The sequence below is a fragment of the Thermobia domestica genome, chromosome 2, assembly GCF_964235325.1.
Source record: "Thermobia domestica chromosome 2, izTheDome1.hap1.1, whole genome shotgun sequence".
NCBI lineage: Eukaryota > Metazoa > Arthropoda > Insecta > Zygentoma > Lepismatidae > Thermobia > Thermobia domestica.
Window position 1 is genome coordinate 13098247 of NC_137455.1, and position 25415 is coordinate 13123661.

Genomic DNA, 25415 nt, shown 5'->3' on the forward strand with positions numbered 1-25415 from the left:
TATATATATATATATATATATATATATATATCCATTATTTTGGAAAGATGTGAACTATAGCCTATATAAATTGAATCATACAGTAGGGATTCCAAGATGCACTAGACACCAGGATGACTGGTGAGGAACTCTGTGTGTATTGCAATACAATAAAACTCCGTTTTGTGGCTATCGCAGCATTGCATTTACGACACACGCTTTTCTGGAGTTAGTTGTTAGTGATAGTAACCACCGCTTTAAAATTCCTTCGCGTTCCCACTCGTATTGCTATTTTTGAGAATATTATTTGAAACTTCTGATTCGAATCGTTACTCACTCTTTTCTTCTCAGAGGTTTCGCATGTAAAACAGAAGAAACTCTTTTTCGTGAAATAATATTTTCCGAGACGGAACGATCCACGATTTGCAGACCAAAAGATATTAAAAACCGAAAGATATTATAATTCGTCAGATTTTTTCTTTCAATGTTTGGATTTGAATATTTCTGAAGAAATCGAATTTATTCGCACTCTCGCCCTGTCTTAGGACAAGAAGAATTTGTAAAGTGGTAAACTGAAGTCCAAAGTCCAAAGAAGATACTCGAAAAATTGTCCACAAACGTGATGTTCCTGCTTCTTCACGTGTGCAGCCACTTCTAATCTGTGGTCGACGAGGAACAGAACTTTGCGTCGTTGACACTGGCGAACTTGAAATGCACGAAGCATCCTGGATCTTGGAAGAAGAGGTCGATGTTATTTCTTTAGATCCTGTTTTAACTGCATCTTCCTCAGTACTTTCTCCTTGCCAATCACCAGTGACCTAAAATGATATGTGCGATTCCCTTAGGGAAACTACAGTAGTTTTGAAGAATTAGGATTGGCTAATTAAACAACCTTATGGGGTTAAAATATTATTACGGGTCTACCATTTTTAATACTTTGATTTGTTGGCGAAAAACGCTACAAATATATTCACAATAATATAAGCATTTTGTAATAAAAAGTTCTACCATTAAAAATAGTTTATTGTAATAACCCCCAAAATAATTAAAATTGGTGAAAAAACAAAAATCAAAAAGTGTTACGTAACAAAGTTGAAGAGATTCGGCCTTGCGTTACGAAGTGTGACAAGGAGGAGAAGGGGTAAAAATTGGTCAAAAATAGCGTTACGAAATATGTTAAGTGCCCCTAAAACAGTAAGTGAGATATAGCTTTTAATATTTTTTTTTTTAAGTGAAGAATAATAAATAAATATTTTTGTCAGGAAGTTTTAAAGAAATTAAGTGAAATTTCAAAGAAAATCAGTCTTATGAAGATACAAGGGCTTAAACTAAAATAGTTATGCAGAAAGGTATAAAGTTTGGCGGGGACAGTAGTTATTGGTTAAACATAATAAAAACTACCTGGAATATAATTTATGGAGAAAAAACGAATAATAATAATAATAATAATAATAATAATAATAATAATAATAATAATAATAATAATAATAATAATAATAATAATAAGCTAAAACCCAGCTTTTTAGTTTTCCGGAAGAAAACTAAAATTTTCCGTTTTTTCCAGGCCTCAAGAGCACTAGCTGCAGCACAATTTCTTTGTCTTTGTACGTTGTAGCTGCCCCCCTCTCTAAAAAGCGACAGGCCCCTCCTACATAAAACTGCTGGCTACACCCCTGGTAATACTGCACAACACATTAAAATATTATTACAAATCTCTTCTGTAAATTTACTTGTTAATTTCTGTAGCAGTTATTTTTCTTATTCTTTTATTTTATTTTCATTAATATTTTGTATATTGTTATTTTATAATTAATATGTTTATGTATTTTTATGTATATTCTTTAATTATATTGGATACATCCAATATATTAATTTTCTTCTTCTTTAAATAAACAAAAAATAAAATATATATATACGCAACAATTTTTTTTACAAATATGTGGATCCGTATTCTCAATCGACACCTATAGTTTTCTTTAATTTTACATAAAGATTTCCAAAGATTTGACTTTTGCAGTATTGAAGCTTATTTTTACGCAAATTGCATTCCTTACCGATTTTCATGCTTTTCAGTTCCGTTCATTTTGAGTTTAACTTCCCGTTCACCAGCGAGGCTATATGAGACGTGGACCTACTGATTAACGTGGAATTCGAACGACATGAGCTCCCGCCGGGAATCGAACCCGTGTCTCCTGCGTCTTTCATGCTTTCCATTTTCTTGCATTTTAATGTCAGGTAATCTTGATTTACGTAACGAATTATTATTATTATTATTATTATTATTATTATTATTATTATTATTATTATTATTATTATTATTATTATTATTATTATTATTATTATTATTGTGAGTTTAGTAATTTGAGTGCAGGTCCAATTTAGGCACTACTCGAAATAATTATTGAAACATTATATTTTTTCATTAATTTTCTTTTCATTGTTCTCCAAATAATTTGCACTGGGGGACACGACAATACTCGATTTAGGATAGATAAAGTTTAAAAGTGCCACTGGAAATAATTGTTGAAAAACTTTATCTTTCACGATTTGCATATAAATACAGTTTCCAGACCTGTGCAACAAAACTATAGTAGAAAAACCACAAACTAACCTGGTGCTAGGTGTCCACTAAAAGCGCGATGGTTTAGTAATTTCTCATACACACGGTCTGTACTGAATTTGTTTTTAGCAATTTCTTATATAAACATCAGTGAATCGACATATTTGTTATGACAGTATATACGAACCTTGGTTATGTCAGTAAGCTTCACTTATCTCTGAAATCCTGTGCTATTACGAGAAGCAAGTAAAGGACATTGATTCTCTATTAGTGTGAGTACAAAAACAGATTTTTGTCATAATATTTTATAATTTGTTACTGCTTAGTTGTGAATTTTAATTTAATCTCTGAATTCTAAAGAAGCAGTTGTTTCTATTTATTTGATTAGGCTAGACGCTCGTATTTAAGAATCTAAAGTAAGTGTGTATAGACTACCAGAACGGAACGGATAAATAAATAATTTCAATAAATTAATAAATTAATAATTGTAAGAAAAAAATGTGAGTAATTTGTAAGTTGTTTAACCAAATAGTGCATTTAAATATAGAGAGAATATCTTATGTAAGAAACCGATTCCAATGGTTTCCAGCCGACTTACTGCTTATAGTGCTCGAAAACTGTTTCTGTGTTGATGTTACATCTTTTTCTACGTATATACATTAAGATTGTGTATTGTGTTACTGCATTACCGACACTGCCCAGCAAATTATAGTCAGCCCAGCAAAAGTAACGAAATTGACGCTAATCCCATAATTTTTAAAAAAAAAAATCTAATTTGCATATGGAACGGAAAACTTTTAAAAATAGGTGGCATTACTCGAGCAGACGGTTCTACCAACTTTTGACAGATTTCCTATATCTTAGGTTAGGATAGAGGTTTGGTCTACCAAATTTCGAAATATTGCTTACATTTTCAAATTAGGTTAGAGTCTTCAGATTGGTTCTACTAGTATGACATCCATCGCAAACTTCCATTGATAACGTACAATCCGAAAATTCCTACCATCTACGTCTACCCAACTTGCATTCTTGTGTTCTGCTGCCTTCCACTTCAGTACATAGTTACGTATACAATACTTTGACTACCATTGAAAATTCATTTCAATATACTCGACACTGACAGAAATTATTTATATTCACATTCGTGTTCCTTCATGAAAAATGTTTCACATCGTGTTTTACCTATAAATTTTCTATTTGGTACAACCACCTGGTCGGGTGAACCCGCGGTCTACCTAAAAAGTTACGATTGTAGCATGGTTAATAATATAAAATTCCTGATTGAATTATTTAGAGGGGGAGCAGCGGCGCCAATTTCTGTATAACGTGGAGGAGAGTATTCAGGCATTACACCGTTGTCATATATCATCTGACAAAGACATCAATGAGGATTTTAATACGAATATGCGAGCTAAATCTTCAGAGAGGCTTGGGCGTCCCAGGATCAGCGTCTGTAGGGCAGTGGCGAAAAATGATTAAAACAACAATAACAAAATGTATTTAAAAAGCTCGTAATTTGAAGAACACGTTTAACCCTAGAAATCCATGCTCGCATCTGCTACGTGAAGACCAAGGAGGGAGGGTCAAATTTGCCCGCGCCAGTTTTAAATAGCTTACAGAGTATAGTTGTTCAATTTGAGTTAACATGTTGAACTAAATTTCAAAAAAAGAAACTTTTCAAGGAATTGTGCCTTTTATTTGTAAACAACCGGCTCAATACGGTGCGTAAAACTGCTTATATATTATACCAAATACTATGCAGAAAACCAGTATTATAACTAACATTTGACAAGTTCTGTAGTTTTATAAAGGCTTAAGTCGTTTTATAAAGGAGAAAAGTATCATTAAAAAAAAACTAATACATGTTTTAAGTATTTAAAAAAACAAATGAAAGGAATTTGGGGAAAACAAAGATGGGTAGCATCCATGACCAAGGGGGAGGGGATCTAATCACACCGCACGATTTTTTTTTTTTTTTTTTTTTTTACAAAAGACAATTCATTATATTGCAGTTGAAAAAAGCAAGAATGAACCTTTCATCGAAAGGAACAAAAAAAAAAAAAAAAAAAAAAAAAACCTACAGAATCCGGAATACGTATTAATCCACATGAACTAAATAAAAAAGATGTCGCGACCAAAATTGACAACCCCCTTGGTCCTTCTAGGGTTAAAAGAGAAGGGATATTAACATCAGAACCGTTGTGAACATTTAATAAAAGTAGAAATTGATTTGATGAAAAACTGTCAGGAGAATTTAGGGGCGGATCCAGGATGAACTTCTGGGGGGCGGTGGGTTGTAATACTGCTACTTAGAGCTACTTTTAAGAGTTCCAAACTCTGGGATGGATTTTATTTATATATAATTTTTAAAAAAATCCTCTTCTGAGGGGTCGATTGCCCCCTTGGATCCACCCTGGGCTACATCATGGATCTTGGGAGATGAGCATTCTTGCGTGAGGAGCACCCAATAGATTGACCACAAATATCAACATGGCATATTATAACCAGTAACAGCGCGACTAAAGTTTTAAAAAATCATACATTAAGCACCACAGGGGTCGCGCCGACTCGTGAAGCTTGACTTAGATCTACCGATTTCACCACCCAATAGAACACGAGGGTGTGTTCCATTCGTCAACCCCCACCCATCAGATTTTGTCAGTGTCTTCTCTCGAGCTACACGGAAAACCCCCCGAGAGTACAGTGTTGTCGGATTGGCGCCAAGCTCCGTTTTGCTAATTTTTTATTATTATTATTGCGTTATATTTTCGTTGTTACTATTTGTGCTACTGTTACCATTTTAGAATAGTTGTTGCACTGGTTAGTGTTGTGGGGTGTTATTATTGGTAATTTTTAAATGCTTTTTCACATATTCCGTTACTATGTCTTCAAAGTTTGGCAACATTGTTGGTGAATTTTAGCTGTTCGACATTTCCCCAAGTGTGCGCTCGGGAAGCGGCTCCACGAATTGTACCGAAGTTTTCCGATGTATCGGAGCTCAAGCAAAATATTTCTATGATTGGTTTAGAGCTCAAGCTTCACGACTCTGCGCGAGTACTATAGCTATTATTTTTATTTTTATTGACTACGAATAGCATTCCAGCTAAACACCTATTAGACCGAAACGAGATGAGGGGGCGGGGCGGGGGAGTGAACCATTTTTCATATTAAAATAGAACAAGGTTGATAAAACATTCGCAAGCAGTTGTTAAGTTTAAAATTGTAGTTTCCTTCATCGTAATTGCTTTCGGCATAGAAAACGGAAAGGATCAAGACGAAAAACCGTCAACTTTTCGAAATTTTTACACTAGACTAAAAAGATTTGTTTAGTGTTTCGAAGTTGTATTAAAGAGTTTGGTTTACGAAAACTCCTCTATATTGTAAAACTCTGTCCCATGTAGGTTGTAGGTAGAGCTTGTTAACAAAAAGAGCGTCCGGAATCGATTGTTGATTTTAGTTTAGGATCCCTTTCAGCAGCGAGGCTATACGAGACGTGGACCTACTGATTAATGTGAAATCCGAACCACATGAGCTCCCGCCGGGAATCGAACCCGGGTCTCCCACGCCAAAGGCGCGTACGCTAACCACTTAGCCACGAAGGAGCTCACGCGTCCGGAATCGACTCCCACTACTGGCTTTTATTATAAAATTCCACTATAAACAGTATTTTACAAAATACTACAAAGATAATTTCTTCTAAGCTTGTAAGGTTAGATAAAGGTAGCCTTTGACCGTGAGGTCGCAGACAGGATCTCCACAAAGCCCCGTAGCAGGCTAGGAAGAGTGGCATTAGGGTTCCCAATGCTCCGTGGCAAGCAGTGGGTTGGTTAGGTGACCACAGAGCCCCGTAGGAGGCTAAGCAGCTGAGGTTAGGATTCCCGACAGAGCCCCGTAGCAGGCTAAGCCAGGAGAAAGGAAAAACCAAGAGTCCTGTAGCGGACTAGAGGCTTGGGGTTAGGTTACTCCTAATGTTCCGTTGCAAACAGTAGGAGTGACACCAGAGAACTGGTACAGGTCCGCTGTCGGCTATCAAATTTATAGAGGTCCTCAGACAGCGGTGGCGCTGCTGTTCCGTTTAGTCGTCTGCTTCTTGGGAGGAGCCAGAAGTCCGTCGTCTGCAGGTCGTAGTGGATCCACATGGTGTGTAGTATCTTCTCGTAAAACCATGTGGTGATGTTTATAAACATAGGCGTGAAGAGTTGCTGGTACACGATACCACGTGGGACATTACAATATATTAACCCTCTCTCTCCGTGCGTCAGTCTGTCCGTCCAGGAGACACAAAATCTCTAGAACTACTAATGATCTATCAACATCAATTATAGCCAGGATGTAAAGTGTTAAAGGTTAGGGATCGAATTTGTTGATGAAGGTGATATTAAAACCGGAAGTGATAATCCATTTCCGGTTTTACCGTTGATCACTATAGAAGAAAAACGGTAATAGAAGGCGAGAAACTTTTTCCTGCTCCCCAAGAATACGTTTCATCTCCATCCTTAACTCTCTACTAAAACCGGAAGTGATACAGATCCACTACAACTTCCGGTTTCAACAATGATCTATATACAGCAAAACGATAAGCGATAGCAAGAAACGGATTTTTTAAAATCAATTTAGCGTTCTAAAAATAGTTAAATTTTCTCTCTTAACCCTCTATTCAAACCGGAAGTGGAAGTCATTAACGATTTCCGGTTTTAACATTGATCGCTATAGAAATCTTTCGGTTCAACGTCCCAGAATCATGTCCTTTAGGCTGAGAGAGACAGATTATTAAGGCAAATGAATGATGGAATATTTGATGAAATGAGAATGCAGGAGGAAATGGGAGTACCCGAGAAAATCCACTGACACGTTGTTGTCTACCACAAACTTACTTGAACGAGGCTCAAACCATAGCCCCCACGCACCAGAGTTAAGCATTCTACCACTGAACAACCGTATCCTCCTTGATCACTATAAAGTTAAAACGGTAATAGATAGCGAGAAGCGGTTTTCTACAATCAATTAAACGTCCCAAAAATATACTCTAGCTCCACTGTAATCTCTCTACTAAAACCTAGAAATCCACTACCACTTTTGATTTCAATATTTTGAGAAAATATCACGGACACAAACCAAACTACTTCACGTGGTGTACACGTTAGACTGCCAATTATTACCAAGACCTTTGTCTTCAGTTTATGATATTAAAGTTATCCGCTCGCCTTATAAAATTCTTAGACACGCCAGACCAGTTTGTTTCAAATCGTGATAGGGCATTTGATGAAGAAAATTATTACCCCCGTCTCGTAAACAGGAAATATAAGTAGGCTTAACCGCTTGACTACCACTACCTACGTAGCCGAGACTGCATTCTTTTTCCTACCACTAGGTATGGCTCGTACGTAGCTGGTTCCAACGGCGGAAGAGGAAATATTCTTGCATGATAATGGCCACGAAAACGTACAAATTATTCTGGTAGAGGAGGACCGAAGTCTACTTGTTGCTGTGACATTTGAGTGCGCGATCTTTACAAGCAATGTGCAAAGCAAAATCGTTATGCCATCTGTTGCTGACAGTATGAACCCTTGCTATTTATGAGATGTGTGTTTTTGTTCTTGTGGGAGATTCGAACCGAGAACCACGCGGATATGAGTCCAACGCTCTAGCGACTAGACTTCAGGAGACCCAATTGTTAGTTGCAATAATTTTAAAACAATTATGCAATTAGCAACTAATGTGGCTGATGATTTGTTTGCACTATTTGTTGCCTAATCCTCTCCGCTTAGCATGGTCGCGGGATTCTGCACTCTACAGGTTGAGATTCAAAGGATTAATACAGTGTGTTTGTAAAAGAACTCCCTAGTTTTAATGTGTCCTAGAATCTGTACAAAGTGACATACACTATTCTAGTTTGTGGTGTTTGATTCATCAACTCTCCAAGTTTGGCTCCCCCACAGTTGGTAGGTCTGCTTGACCTTGAGACGGCACCAGTGTTGTTTTTTTTTTTCCTCTGTTTCCTCAGTTCAGTCCAGCCAGAGCGTGCAGTGCAGAGCAACTCAGCAACAATGTGTACTCCGCAACAGAAATCGCAGTGTGTTATTTGGCTTTTGAAAACTCAGTCAGTTTTAACAGTACAACGTAATTTTAGACGTCAGTATGATGGTGAACCACCTACAGCAAAAACTATCAGTCATGGCTAAAATCTTTCAAGGAAACCGGTAGTGTTTTAAAAGCAAAATCACCAGGTAGACCGAGAACTTCTGAAGGTATTGTTGAACAGATCCGTATTTCTTGTGCTCAGAGCCCGAAGAAGTCATTGGCCAAGCGTAATCTACAATTAGGAGTGCCTATAGGTACTGTGTATGATGTTGTGCGTAAAAGACTTAAGTTGTGCGCCTACAAATTGCAACTGTTACATGAAATTAAACCTACTGATAAAATCGAAAGCTATGAGTTTGGTGCTGACTTTCTACACATAATTGATGATGATGTCAATTTTTTTTTAAAAAAAAGATTCTCTTTTCTGGTAAGGCTACATTTTATGTCAGTGGAACAGTTAATCGTCATAACTGCAGAATTTGGAGTGCAGAGCATCCACATGAAGTTATTCAGCATCATCGTGACTCTCCCAAACTTAATGTCTGAAGCGGTTTGATGGAAGAGCGTGTGATTGGTCCTTTCATTTTTGTAGAAAAAACAATAAACGGGGACGTTTACTATGAGATGCTGACAGAGTACGTCTTTTCCCAAATGGACGATATTGAGGTGGAAAAGGGGCTTGTATTTTTCCAACAAGATGGCGCTCCACCTTATTTCATTAACCATGTACGTGTGGCTCTTGACACTCGCTTTCCAGGAAGGTGGATAGGCAGGGCTGGCCCAATAACTTGGCCACCACGAAGCCCAGACTTAACCCCACTGGACTTTTTCTTTTGGGGCCACATAAAAAATGTTGTGTACAGTGAAAAGATTAAAGACATCAATTATTTACGGGAAAGAATCATCGCGGCGATTGGTACAGTTACACCTGAAATGTTGGTAAATACGTGGCGAGAAGTGGAATATCGTCTTGACGTGTGCATTGGCACAAATAGATCCCACGTTGAAGTCTACCAACATTAAACAAAACTTGAAGGAATTCTCTTTCATGATATGTACTCATTGATGTAAGTTTCCATTCATTTCCCAATTAAATTTATACTTAAAACTATAAAGTTCTTTTTCAAACACCCTGTACTTCTCTTCAGCGTTAGAGTGTTTAAAAAAATAGTTAATGTTGAAAACAAACTCAACTCAGAATAAACAAACTACAAAGAAACAAACCTATTTTTAAGACATTCAAAACGACATGCCAGAAAAACTCTTTTGTTATGAATATATATATATTTTTTTTTAGTTGAAAGATTTAAAACTTTTCTCGCAAGTGTTGGGCTATTATTAAAATTAAAATTAATGGATTTATTCGCCATCTTAAAAAGGTTCTTTCCTCGCCTATTACAACAGAAGATTAATGTGTCTTAATAGTTAAAATTTTAAATGGATAAACCATACACTTGTTTCTGACAAGCTTATATTGTGTTTAAAACTGCTCATCATTGGCAAATACTATGTAAGAAACTTTCGTAACATTATGAAATGTCCTAAAAGCATTTTTATGGTCTTGTAAAGCTATTGTAGAAGCACCGCAGGAGGCTAAAAAAAAGTATTAACGGAAGATTTTAATGATGATGGAATCCAAGTTCTTAAGCTAAAAATGAATGACATTTATCGCAAAGATGTCCCATATTTATGGGAAGATAAGGAAATAAATTGTACCACTTCTTGTGATTAAATAATGTGCATAATCAGCAAGTACCATTTGGAATGAGAAGGAAGTTGCAGTAATAGTATTTTTTACCTTGTTTTTCTAATAGTTATGGGATAAAAATAAAGTTTTCGTATATTAAAACATGTAAAATCAATGAATACTTGCGTAGACTTTCTGTCATCTCATCACTATTGCTATTTTGAAATAATAATAATAATAATACTAATACTAATAATAATAATAATAATAATAATAATAATAATAATAATAATAATAATAATAATAATAATAATAATAATAATAATAATAAAGTGTGGTGGCTCACCTCTAGTGTGAGGGTTTTGGTTCAATTGCATGACTAGTAAACTTTCAATGGACAACATGATGTTTGTGGGCTGAACTTTTTTGTTTCCTCCAACATTCTTATTCCACTAATACCTTCATACTATACAGTCACGTACGCAGAAATTTATTTCGGGAGGAGTCCAAAGCTTTTGGAGAGGAATTGAAATTGAATATAAGGGAAAACTATATTAAAATTTGTAAAATTACCAATAAAATTGGACTAAACGTGTAAAAAAAAACAAAAAAAACGTGAATTTGGGAGCGTCCGGACCCAGGACTGATCCTCTACTTACATCCCTGCTATTAGAAATATGAAATTTCGATAAAATATTCTGGGGTGTCTATCGGTCAAGAAAAAGTTCAGAATTATCGAATAAAGATTTTTTTTAAAAAAATAGTCCTATCCTTACAATATTCCATAGAAGCGCTGCTGTTGAGAATGAAGATTTTCAGCAAATAGAGAATGTTTAGTAGAATATGTCAGAAGACAATTTACTCAGAGGTCAGTGTATGCGGATGTTGGACCAGTTTGTAATTTCCCAAAACTAAACGTATCAAACACTATGATACAGAGAGCTTGGAGTTCACCAAAACAAAAAGAGGAAAAAAAATTAAAAGTCAAAAGAAGAAGAAGAAGAAAAACTACAAGTTGAGAAGACGAATAAACAAAATAGGACAGCATATGACCCAAAGATTTTAGAAAGAAGGAAAGGGACACTATGGGTTGAAAATGTGAATTCATGGAAACTATTGACTCAAAGACTGTGACAAAGAAGAAATTGAAATTGGGTAATCTGATGATATATGGGAGCCTTAGCAAGCTGGTTGATATATCACTTAGGTATAGATATTGTTATGTTATAGTCATACCAGTGTGGAAAAAGTCTCAGCTTTTTCAAAATAATCATATTTTTATTTATTTTTCCCTATTCTAATTTTTATTTTAGTTACATTTCAACAATTAACAGGAACCAGAAGTAGGGATATTGATTGTGTTTTAAATGCTGTAACTTTTTGATAACTGAACTTCTTGTATATCATTGTCTTTCCTTTAAAACAAAAACTATAGAAATCCATACAAGAAATTACTATAACAATCGCGAGGAGTTGTGAAGCTTGACCTAGATCGACCAATTTGAACATCCAATAGAACGCGAGGGTGTGTCGCGGTCGTCAGCCCCCATCCATAGCACTTTGCCAGTGTCGTCCCTATCTCCTGAATGTGCAGTGTGGCCAGGTTGCTGCCAAGTTTCGTTTTGTTTATGTTTGTTGCTGCTGCTGTTTTTTTTAATATATATATCTTTGCTATCACTATTGTTACCGTTTAATTCGAATAAAATTGTTAGTCTCGTCTTATAGTTCTATAAGTGCTTTTTTCGTCGCTCGATCGCCATGTTTTATAAGTTTCGCAACATTGTTGGTGTACTTCTGTTATTTCACCGCTTTCTCAACTGTGTGTTTGGAAGGCCAATCCACGAATCGTGCCGAATTCTTCCGATAGATCACGCGTAACGCAAAGAAGTTTTATGATTGGTGTAGAGTCCAGGATTCACAAGTTCTTGTGATCACTATAGTACCGCATATTACGTAACTAGGAGCCGCAAACGTGATGCTTTGAGGAACATTTTGCTTCCCGGTTGTTTCTCTCGGGACACCGGACAAAGACTTTCTGTAAAAGGTTACCCTAAATTAGGAATGATGCCAAATTGGGTATTCTTGCCCTGTAAAGTTGAATATCATCTGCTTAATTTCTTTAATATTAGGAATACTTTCTTGAATGAATTAATAAATTAATTAATAAATAGAAGTTGTATAGAGTCATGGGTGAACCTGTAGTGGGTGGGACAATTGTCAGTCTAGCAACTCTGAAGTTATTCCTCTGTCAACTGTAAGCAGTGGCATAAATCTGTCCTCAATATTGGGAAGGACAGGTCCCATATATATATATATATATATATATATATATATATATATATATATATATATATATATATATATATATATATATATATATATTAAAGCGATGTTCAAAATATTTATACAGTTGAAAACCAGTGCTGTGGAGGCTCAGGGGAGCAGAGTTGTCTTCAACATTGGGAGGTGGACAGGTTTGAGGCTTATTCTGGGGGAGGGAGATGAGACTCATATTACGGTAGATAAATCTGATTTAGGAGGTGAACCTGTTGTATATTACATATCAGGCGATGTAGATGAAGTGACAGTCGGACACAAATCAACACATTTCAAATCGGATTATTGGGGGGACAGTCCTCCCAGTTCCAAGATTGGGGAGCACATGTCTTCCTCATCCCCCCCGGGATTTGCGCCAGTGGCTGTAAGATAAGTAAAGAATGTCCTCAAGAAATGAAGAATATTTTTTCTTGCGTTGCAGTAGTCAGTTGCAAAAGAATTATGCTTTTTCTTTTTGTTTGGTAGTACTAAGTTCTATGTTGTTAATCATGGAATGCAACAGTACTTGTACTTTTGTGGAATGATCAATGTTGTTACAAGAAAGGAAAATGACATCATTGTTGCATTCCATGATTAACAACATAGAACTGAATTTATACACATGTTACTGCATGGCATGGGTCACTGATGACAAGCGAGGATAAGTCTCTTCGCAATGCACATGTCACGAACAATGTTCTAATGTGTACAGTTGACATTTTCAATAAAATACCTCCTTCAGTTATTTTATGCAGAAGTACGTACCAAGGTCATCTTGTATTGTTTAGAATCGTAAAATTGGCGCTCACTGATTTCTGAGTAGTGCATATATTCAGTTCTGTTTTTGAGATAATTAATCACAAAACTGCATTAAACAATAGAGCTTGTGTCTATCTTGTTTATATAGGTCCTATGATTCGGTATTTGTTAAAGCAACGTCAGTCATTGTTTTAATATGGTTATCACTGTGACTGCATAAAGGGGCCCATAGACAATCCACGGTTTGTGCAAATATCATGTTTGTGCAAACACTGTGTTTGCGCAAACACTCGACCATACACGATTCAACTATTTGCACAAACTTCAGTTCAATTTTGAGTTTGATCGCATAAACATATCCACTGAAGCAGCTTGTTTAGCGATAGTAATTGCTTGTGCTTTGGAAGGGGAAACACCCGCGAAACCAAAAAGGAAGAAGAGGGTGTGGATGAAAGGGTGGTTCAAGAAACGGCCTAATTTAGTCATCAAAATTTAATAGCCGAGCTTGAGATAAGTTCGACTATAGACTTATTTACGAATGGATTCAACTATATTTGGTGAAATATTGAAATGGTTACGCCTCTTATTCAGAAACAGGATACAAATATGAGAGATGCGATATCTCCCGATCAGAGGTTGTTTGCCACTTTCCGTTATCTTGTGTGCGTAAACACGAAAGAGGACTTAAATTTGAAACAGCCATTGCACCCCAGACGCTTGGACAAATTATTATAGAAACATGTGAGGCCGCAATTTGCAGATTCCTGTTTTTATAATCTTCACTCTTTACTTTCCACAGTTCAGGTAAATTTCGATAAAGTTCAATAAATTCTTTCCAGAATTCTTGAATCCCATTCATTGACGCCACAACGCAAGAAATAAGCGTTTGTATACTAGGCCTCCTACTCGGAAATAAATCTCGTGTTTGCACGAACATGCCCATACACGGTCCATGTGATTGCGCAAACATCATGTTCGTGTAAACAGTTTTCGAACGAGTTCGATGTGGAAAATGTTTGCACAAACGTTTGCGCAAACAGTTCATACAGCAACATACACGGACAAACTATTTGCACAAACAGCATTGTTTGCACAAACCGTGGACCGTGTATAGGCCCTATAAGGAATTTATATGGGTAGGGTTATCATTCAGTGATAAAACGGCGTTTTTTTTTCTTATTTATTTACTAGCTGTAAGAGCATGTCGTTGCCGGGTCGTAATTCAGAACCATGATTAAAAGACACAAATGAGAGGCACGGTGACTCAGTAGCAGAGAGCTTACCTCTGGTGCGTGAGGTCCCTGGTTCGACACCCGGCTAAGTAAGTTTGTGCGGGACAATCTCGTGCTTGTGGATTTTCTCGGATTACTACCATTTCCTCCCACTTGCTCATTCTACCAATTCTTCCATCATCGTTCGCTTGCTTTAATCATCGTCTCCTTTAGCCTAACAGACATAATCGTGGGACGTTAAACTCAAAAATTTCATTTTAAAAGACAGACATGTTCTTATTTCCATTCTCAGATATTTATCCTATATTGCTATGTAAGCCTGCACAATCGTGACGTAATGTGGGTTGCATACAGGCAAGCCATTCTTGTAAACTGCAACAAAAGTGTGCATAAGTTTTCGCATAGAGTTTTGAACAACGTAAATAGACATTTACAAAATAAATTTGGGATGCAGCCAAATTTATACTGGTCCCTCAACTTTCCAATTTCTATTCAAAAGCGAAATTAATAGTTAATTTTTCGTTTGTTATTGACTGGTTTGAAAAAAAAAAGTTTCTTTCGAAAAACTTACAGAGATACTTACAAAGTAAAGTTGGGATGTGGCCACCTTCCCACTGGACCCCTACTTTCTAATTGCGAATCAAAACTAAGCCAATCCTTTATTTTTCGTTTGTTATTGATTTTTTTAAAGAAAAAATAGCTTATTTCGGAAAAAAACGTAAAAATATATATTTTTTCAAAATAAAGTTTAAATGTCGCTAAACTTACACTGATCCCTCCACTTTGAAATTTCGATTAAAGCTGAAAACAATTGTTTGTTTTTCGTTTGGCATTGATTATTTTGAACAAAAATATAGATTGTTTTGTAACAAAAACAAATAAATAAATAAATAAAATAAAATAAATAAATAAATAAATAAAGTTGAAATGTAGCCAACTTCACATTATTCTCTCATTTTCAAATTTCGATTCAAAACCCAAACCAGTCATTTGCTATCAATTGTATTTAAAAAAATGTTTCGAAAAAACATAAACAGATATTTCGAAAATGAAGTTGAAATATGGCCAAATTTCCACTGGTTCCTCCACTTTGAAATTTAAGTTCAAAACTGAAGTCAATCATTTGTTTTTTATCTATGTAATTGAATGCTTTGAAGGAAAAGTAACTTGTTTCGGAAACTATAAAGAGTTATTTACAAAATAAAATCGGGATTGCGCAAATTTATAATTAATTGTCTCTCCGATTTCAAATTTCGATTCAAAACCCACGCCAGTTGTTTGTTTTTCGTTAGTTATTGATTATCTTGAAGATAATATAGTTTGTTTCAAAAACAAACTCAAGAAATATTTACAAAATAAAGTTTGGGGGACAATTTCATACTGACACTCCACTTTCGAATTCGATTCGATACCAAAATTAATACTTTTTTTTATGGATTGTTTCGACGAAAAACTCGTTTATTTTTTCTTTAAAATGAAGAAATGTTAAGAAACTTGAGGTATGGCCAATGTCACACTGATCCCTGAATTTTCAAATTTCAGTTCAAAACCCAAAGCAATCGTTTGTTATCGAAAAGCGTAAAGAAATAATTTACAAGAGCCTCTGGCTAAGAGCTGGACATGCCTTTGGCGTGAGAGATCAGGGTTAGATTCCCGGCGGTAGTTCATGTGGTTCGCATCCCATGTTAAGATATAGGTCCGCGCCTCATATGGTCTAGCTGCTGAAAGGCACCCTAAACTCAAAAAGCAAATCTAGTTAAGATATTTACAAACTAAGTTTGGGGGAATCAACTCCATATTGCACCACTTTCAAATTTCAACTCTAAACCCAAGTCTATCATTAGATTTACATTTGTTATTGAATGCATTAAGAGTCTTCTTCCCGGCGAAATTAAAATACCGCTAATTTTACAGTAATTATGTGATATCTTCAAATAGATAAAAGATAATTGAAATATGAAACAAGAGCACCCTAGACAATATTATTTTGCGTGAGGTACCGTTATCACAAGTCACCTAGTGGCTTTCCGTTTTCAGCTGTTTAGAAACGCGAAAATAAACGCCGATTTCCAAAATGGCTTGAAATCGAAAGCAGAAAAGTGAGTCGTGATAACAGTTTCTCATTTAAAATAATATTGTCTAGGGCGCTCTTGTTCCACATTTCGATTATCTTTTATCTTTTTGAAGATATCTCATAATTACTGTAAAATTAGCGGTATTTTAATTTCGCCGGGATGAAGACTCTTAAAGAAAAAGAAATCCTCTGTTTCGCTAAACGACAAAGAGATAACTTCATATTAGCCTCCACTTCCAAATTTCGATTCGAAACCCAAGGCAATCGTTTGTTTTTGGTTTATTAATTGGAACAAATTTTTAAAAAGGTTAATTAATTTAAAAAAAAAGTTTCAAAAGTCATGAAGATCGATTAATTTTTTTGAGTTTAACGTCCCATTCAGCAGCGAGACTATAAACAAGGTCGGAATGTGGCCAGCTTCACTCAACCCCCTCCACTCTCAAATTTCCATTCAAAGTCCAAGCCAAGCATTTTCTTTTCATTTGTTATTGATGATTTTAAAGATTTTTTTTGTTTGTTTTGAAAAATGTGGAGATATTTAAAAAATTAAGTTGGAGTGTAATCAACTTTACGCTGATCTCTCACTTTAAATTTTGGTTCAAAACCGAAGTTAATCGTTTCTTTTTCATTTCTTATTACTGTAATTATTTTAAAGAAAAATATTAGGCTATTTTCATAAAACGTTATATTTGAATATAAGAACCATTGTGAAGGTGGCCACACCTGTACATAAGTTTCTAAATATTTCTATATGTTTTATATATAAAACATTTTTCTTTTTAAAACATCAATAAGAAAGTACCTAGGTATTAGCTTGGGTTTTGAGAACTTAAAAGTGAGAAGCCAGCGTAAAGTTGGCCACCAACTTCATTTTAATAAACGTATCTTTATACTGTATTTTGCGATTTTTTTTTTCAAAACACTCAACAAACGAAAACTAAGCCATTGATTTGGTTCTGAATAGAAATTTTGAATTATTTTCGTAAGTATACTATATTCGTTTCGAAATTGAAAGGAAAGAATCTATCCGATGCCTGCTCCACTGCTTAGTGACACTGCATAGATGTCTATTAATATCCTTATCAGTGGCGTAAGCAAAGAGGGGATTCCAGATTTAAACTGGTTGTGAGCACGAAAACCAGTTTTCCGTTTTTTAGAGAAACTGAAACCTGTTTTTGAAAACTTTCACAAACCAGTTCGTCTTTTCATGAAAAACTGGCTTCGGTTTTCTATCCAAGATCATTCAGTACAACTAGATCATTCAAGATTTAAATAAAAAGTAAATGAGTCCTCCTCGCTTTCTTTGCTTTTGTTACACAACTTCCTGGGTTCGATTTCTGGTTGGAGGGAATTGAATGCATTACGGTGCTTCGGATTCCACTTTAAAATTCTAAGCCCACTTCTCATTTAGCTTCAGTATGAGGCTTTCCTTTCTTCGCCGAAGGACATCATTCCTCATACGTGGTGAGCTAGCATAGTCATAGATGCCGAAACCGCAGAAATTTAATTTTTAATCTTAATCCTAATCGTTTAGCCTCGGTGCTGAAAAGGGCGCTAAGCTTCAACAAGCAAGCAATAGAACAATGAAGTGGGCGAATCTGTTTAAAGAAAATTCAAACTTTAAGTTGCCTCAGCCATTAATAATCTCACAGTGTTTATGAATACTATATTTTTGTACAGCCATTTCTTAAAGTTTATTTAGACACTTATGAATTAGCAAAAAATGTAGGTTAATGGAGCATCTCCTAAAGACAGAAGTTTTATTTATATGTTAACGATAAGACCATTGAAACTAAATTTTCTATGCTTTTTTTTTTTTTTTTTTTTTGTTACTGTTTGTCGTTTCGACGAAAGATATAGAAACAGGTGTTCCCTCACAGCTATTAGTTGATTTCTTGATACGTATACTGTGATGCTAACCATAGAGTTTATCACTTGGTGGGCGGGCGTGAGCAAATGACTTATCTACTGTCTACAGTTTTCTTTGGCACATTTGCTAAGGATATAAATCTATCTTAGCCTCCGGAACTTCTGGTCTTTTTCCTGAATGCGATAGTGTCATCAAACGGTGTCTTTTAAAAGCTGCCTGATTTCAATTCGTGTCATGAATGCGTTAAAGCTAGATGAAAAACAGAGATTTTTTCAATCGGTGCAATCATAAATTCTAAACTTACAGAACAACTGATAACAGCAGGCGTTCTTTGTCACGAAATCCCCACCAGTAAAATAAACAGTTGTATCTACAATATTTTTGGTTATTGTATGTTTGCAGCTTTATGCATAGAAAATAAAAAAGATATAGGAATGTGTACGGAAGTTTAAGTGCAATGCCCAACTTTGACCTGCACTGACCAGAATAGATATATTTAGCAGTAAAAATTATTCAAAATGAAAGCGTAAATAATTTAAATTGATTGTATTGACAACATGCCTTAATGGGCCTGTTATAAGGCAGGGGCGGATCCAGGGGTTCGCCAGAAGAGGAAACTTTCTTATTATATATATAAATAAAACCCATCCCAGAATTTGGAGCCCTTACAAATAGCAGTATGATAAGACACCGCCCCCCCAGAAGTCGGTCCTGGATTCGCCCCTGTTAGAAGGATGAAGGATAGAGCTTAATTACTACAATAGCTAGTACTACCATAAAATCACACCATTACCAATCTTGAATTGGTAATCTTAACTCGTTCGATGCCACTTGACGCCATATGGCGTTATTCATACCTATTGCTGTGTGCTACTTGACGCCATATGGCGTCATTCATGCCTATTGCTAAGTGCCATTGACGCCATTTGGTGTCAAGAGGTAGTTCTCATTCAAGACATTCTCTGTAAAATGACACACAGGTATTAGAGATCTACACGGGCTGGTCCTAGCCCTCGGGCCTAAGCGTGACCCGGCCCGCAGGCCGGACTCGGGCTTAACAAAGCATATATCACTTCTGGCCCGGGCAGGGCTCGGGCAGTAAATTTTTAAATATACAACTATATTTCTTGGGCCTAACTTTGTAAATATTCTGCACAACAATATCTATTGGACCGTTCTTTCTGGAGAACTTTTAAAGCACAACTGCAAAATTAAACTTGTAATTGCTGTAAATAAAAATACAATTTTGGGTTAATGATTACGTTTCTGTAATTCGGGCTTATTTCGGGCTCATTTGATTATCACACGAGCTCAGGCCTAAATTCTAAAACATATTTCGGACTCCGGTTGGGCTTCACATTATAAATTCACGGGCAGAACGGGCCGGGGCCAGGTTAAAAGTTTCCGACCTATGCACACTTCTAGCAGGTATAGAGCTTTTATACTCTGGTGGCACAGAGTGTTGGCCTGGTCATTTTCTGTGGTGTGCTTGACTTTTGCAAAAGGCTAAATGTTCCAAAAGTGTAGGTGGCACATTGGGTTGGGATACTGCAATCAAGGTGGCAGCGAAAGAGCTGTTTTCTTCTTCACATAAATGAATTAATTGGTTAACACAGAAATAAGATTTAAAATATGAAATTAATAATCCTTTAGTAAATATTGGAGAAGTATAATGTTTACTGTAATTAAATGTTTGCTATATACCGGTATATATACAGGGTGTTTCAAAACAACACCGACAACGTTTGGGAGGTGATTCATGACACCAAGATAAGACGAAAAGTTTAGACCAACCTCGGTGCACAAACGCTCTTTTCGAAGTTATAGCCTGCCTATATATATAGACCAGGAGGGGGTGCAAATGTGGAAACCCAGTTTGAATTTAATTTGTAAAAAAGCAGTGAATCGTTAATTTAACCTGGAAAATTGTCTCAAAGTACCTTAGAATGTTAGAAAAATGGGACCATAATTTGCAAGTCCAAAAACTATGTATGTAAAAAATTTTAAAAAAATTGGCACATGTACTAGCATATTTCGGTTTTTAAAAACTGAGGGTAATGTGGAAACACCCTAAAATTACAATAAATCAATGTGTATACACATAAAGTTGTTTGATCATAGTATGTTTTTAATCATAGTATGTTTTAATCCGTAGATGAAACAAATACAACAAAAGATTTTAAATGATTACAAAGTTAAAAAGCTTATAGTTACGAAGTAAACAAATTTCGATACAAGGTTTTGTTGTCAACAGACAAAGACGTTATGTAGGTAAGTCTTATTTGCAGATTTCACACATATAAATGTCAGTTTCCACACCGGCACACTCAAAGTGATTCCATTTCTCACATAATTGACATTGAATCCATAGTTCACCACGCATATCTTTCGAAAATAGATTCCCATAAAACATGCACAGGGCGTCTTTTTCGGTGGGCTCTTCTACTCCAACTGGAAGATAGACTGCAGTTTTTTTTTTTAATTGGAGGAGGAATTTTGGGCATTTTTCTAGTTTTCTTACCGGCTGCAGGCGGCTTCTGTTTAGGTTAAGTCGTACTCTTAGATAACGATTCCTCAAGCTGTTTTCTCTACGGAGACGATGTGAAAACAGCGCAAGAACTCGGCTTACGGCCTCTATTCGAAGGCTTCCTCTTCAAAGGGGGTATTTTCAAGATTTCACATGGTGACACACAAACTTTTGAACATGTGCTCAGAACGTTGGGATCCTGTGAAGAGGTGCTCGGTACACTGGGATCCTCTGAAGAAGTACTCGGTACGCTAGGACCCTGTAAGAAAAATCGTGGAGACAATTATTTGCCTTTTTTCCGCCTCTTTGTCAGTTTCCACTTTGCTTTACATCAAAGCCATACCCCTCATTTAGGCCATGAATAAAACGTATCTAACATATACTTGTATGATTCACATGTGTGTTATCTTCAATAAATTATTCACTAATAATAAAACAAAGCAATGGTATTTAGGGTGTCGGAAATGTGGAAACGTTTCCACATTTCCCTCATCCACATGTTTCCAAGTTACCAGCACTGTAGTCAAATTGGATTGTACGAGTTAAGTTAAAAACACGTTTGCTTGTGATTGATTGAAAGCCACCAATACCTTCCCAATAACCTCCTTTCACAATACTCTAATATGTATTACACTACTTCTATGATACTTTAGACTTAATAATACTACACACTTACCTCCAAAAACTTCTCGAAAATGTGTAAACAACAATCGACGCACCACCATTAACTACACTGGCCGACTGCTTCATAGCGTTGTGCAGTGCCGAATGGGGATGAGGGTGATTGTTTACGGCAATTGCTGCTAGGGTAAAGCTCTCTGCAATCAACATACGTTGCGTTTCCACATTACCCTCATGTTTCCACATTTGCACCCTCTCCTCTACGCAAGATTTTGAGACATCGATATTTGAATAGGGTACATGATGGTTCGTAAATAAAGTCTTGACCCGACTACGGTAGGTCCCATAATATTGGAGCTATGGACCTTTAAACTTCATTTTTCATGTTTTTGGCAGCCTTTAACTCCGAAAGGAAGCATTTGTGCACCCAGGTTGGTCTATACTTTTCGTCTTATCTTAGTGCCAGGAATCACCTCCCAAATGTTGTAGATGTTGTTTTGAAACACCCTGTATATATATTCACAACATTGAAACAGACATTGTGCCATATGTAATGAAGTCGTATGTTCCTTTCTATATGCGCTGCATTCCACACGCACAGGCTTCCGAGTTTTGCGCTCTAATTATGTATTCTACTGACTACATCTTCGTTGAGGTAAAGAACTGGTTCTCCACCTTCTGCTAACCGGTCTCAAAATCTCTGTTTTATATATAGCTAAATACTGAAGATGCTGGCCTCTCAGCCTTAGCCTAATCATAAAAATTACTTATATATATATATATAGGGTGTCCCAAAAATAATTGCGAAAAATGAAACAACAGATTCCTAGCAGCAAAACAAGAAAAAAAAGTTCATGACATATGGTCCTGAAGTGGACAGGGGCGGAGCTAGACAACTTCGAATGTGGGGGAAGAACATCACAGTTAGGGAAAGGAAGTGCTGGTTTACAAAACTGCATTGAAGATGCGTGTGAACAGTTACACAACACACCAGGAGTGATGGAATGCATCCGAAACTCACGATTAGTACGTTGTATAGATGTGGGAGGAGAGCACTTTGAACATCTTCTGAAGGTATGTTTATTGTTAGCACGTATAACCAGTAATTTGTAGTGCTACTTTCTAAGATACTACGTTACAAATACAATACGTTTGCGTCGTTCTGGATTCTGCCTGTTATTTCATTACATGACACGACTAGTTAAACTTCTTACTTCTACCCTCTCTTTGCAAATTTCTATCTGGTATACCACTTTTTATTGCCCCCTGAGATTATGCAATCATGCTAAGTGATATGTGCTTTGACTCCCATTGTACATGTGCGCGCAATCGTGCCATGGATAACAACTTTTTTTTTCTGTATGGTTTCCATCTTTACTGTACTGTTTCATTACCCCTGCCGTACAGACATATGTTGAATCCCTAAAGAACGTATGGAGAATCTCTGACGCAGTTATGTAACATGCTTTTACCGATATGGTTTTTATGTCCTTCTCAATCCCCTTGTTAGCCCTTATCATTATTCCGCTGGCAGGGGTGAAGTTCCTTTCCCCCACATTCATTACTTGTACAATCCTATTGTGAAATCAAGTAATATATTTTTTTTTTCGTATATTTTACAAATTTATGCACCCACAAAATAGGATAACACTAAATATTTTGCCCATTTCACCATATTTGGTTCAGCTGTAACGAGGCACGCAGCCAGAATTATTTTTTCGGAGGGGTTTAAAGTTTGGAGGTATAATAATACAGGATACTACGTTTATGTAGTATGGAATGTGTTATTCCATAGCCGTAAAAAAAACAATGAGTAGTTTTTACGTACTGCCTCGGCCTCCTATCAGAAATGAGTCACAAGCTCTACAGCAGATGCTGGAAGGGTCCCTATTTTGATTCTAACCCTCGTTCACAGGTTTCACCAGATTAGCAGAAACTTTCTGAAGAATTGAAGTGTTAATGTTCTCAGTGGTACTGCGAATGTTTGTTTCCAGTCTTGTATAGACCAAGGATTGTTTTTGTATACCTCTTACTTTAAGTAGCCTCATAGAAATGAATAGCAGTGTTGTTCGTGCATGTAAGTAAAAGTTTTATCATGATAAATTCAAAGTTTGTTTTTCATTGTTTTCAGGAATTGCATAATGTAGACAGACCCTTAACACACCTTTTGATGCACTGGAACATCAGCAGGGTTGCCAATTCAGAGTGTTAATTTTTGAAAACTACGATTTCCCTAGTTCCCCCTTACAGACGCCTCATCCGATTAGTTATCGGTGGAAATGAAAAATTCTTTTTTTCTGCTCCATAGTTTCCAAGCTACTCCAACTAAGCAAACTGAAAATTAACGACAGCACATCCATACATATGAGTTGCGAGTCAATTTACATGTTTTGAAAAAAAAAAAAAAAAAAGGAATTTACACTTTCAGTTACATCTGGCAACACTGTGTGGTTCCTAATGTACTTCAATCATTGCTTCCTAGTTTAAAAATATATCCATGAACAAGGCTTCATTTTGGTAGAACCATTGTTTGTGTATCACTTCAGGTTCAAAAGTTCTACTATCCCAAATCCGGGTTGCATTGTATATTGAACACCCTGTATAATTACTCTGTGACGTATATGTCAATTTACGAAGTTTTGGGTTGGTCCGGACCCGGCAAACTCCCACGTGGGTGCTCTTCTGAATACAAATTCCCTTTTATAGTTTCCGCTCTACATTTCTGCTTTCCTTCCATTACTACCTGCAGCATACACGTTCTAGGTTAGTTAAGACTGGTTTTGAAACATTGGCGTTTACCTAATATCGCATCAATGCGCGGTGTCATATAGTCCAGAATTTAAATTCGTTTTTCTCCTTAATTAATCACCATGCAATCTAAACAACTAACTCTATGGCATATGGAACCCGTAGGTTTAATGCTGCATTCACATAAGCTCTCCATTGACTTCTATTCTTAGCCAACTGGATCAAGTTTCTACTTTGTATTCCTATTTCTGCGAGATTCATCTTAATATTGTCCTCCCATTTGCGCCTAGGTCTTCTTAATAGTCGTTTTCCGATTGGATTTCCAGTTAAAACTTTGAAAGCGTTCCTACTTGATTTCATTCTGGCCATGTGACCTGCCCACCTGAGTCTCTTAGATTTGATGACCCTAACAATGTTTGGTAAACTGTATAAATTATGCAGTTTTTCATTATGAAGTTATCACCATTCCCCTTGTCAGAATATTCGTCTCAGGATCTCGTTCTCAAAAACGTCCAGTCTACGTCCTTCCTTCAGAGTAAATGAACATGTTCCCCAACCATACAGGACGGCAGGAATGATTTTCGTTTTATACAGCTTGATTCAAAATGATGTGAACGATTACAACTCCTTAATCATCCAAATAGCTTCAAATATTACAGTTAAATGCTAAAACTCTCCAAGTTTTTGTGATAAAAAATGAAAATAGTACATCACAAATATTCTATGTGGGCCCCCTTTGTTACCCTGCATACATCTATTCGGTATTCCAATTCCGCCCAGACCTGTTTCAACATGTTTGCATCAACAATTTGCACTGCAGCAATGATGCGCTCTTGCAGTTCATTCACATCTTGGGGTAGAGAGGGCTTGTAGACAATGCCTTTTAGATGTCCCCACAGAAAAAATCGTAGGGGGTTAAGTCCGGTGATCTAGGTGGCCAACGTAGAAGCTGATGATCATT

At 36.3% G+C, this 25415-nt stretch overlaps 1 protein-coding gene across 2 annotated transcripts in view; it reads left to right on the plus strand.

The window, feature by feature from the left end:
* Positions 1 to 2701: 2701 nt before the first annotated feature.
* Positions 2702 to 25415, plus strand: part of LOC145670215 (cytochrome c oxidase subunit 6C-like) — a 62443-nt gene continuing 39729 nt past the window's right edge. Inside the window, exon 1 of one of the 2 annotated variants that reach the window (XM_081738594.1) lies at positions 2702 to 2811. The gene's annotated coding sequence lies outside the window, so the exon portion shown is untranslated. The remainder of the gene's footprint in view (positions 2812 to 25415) is intronic. The other variant, XM_081738600.1, reaches the window with a different exon arrangement.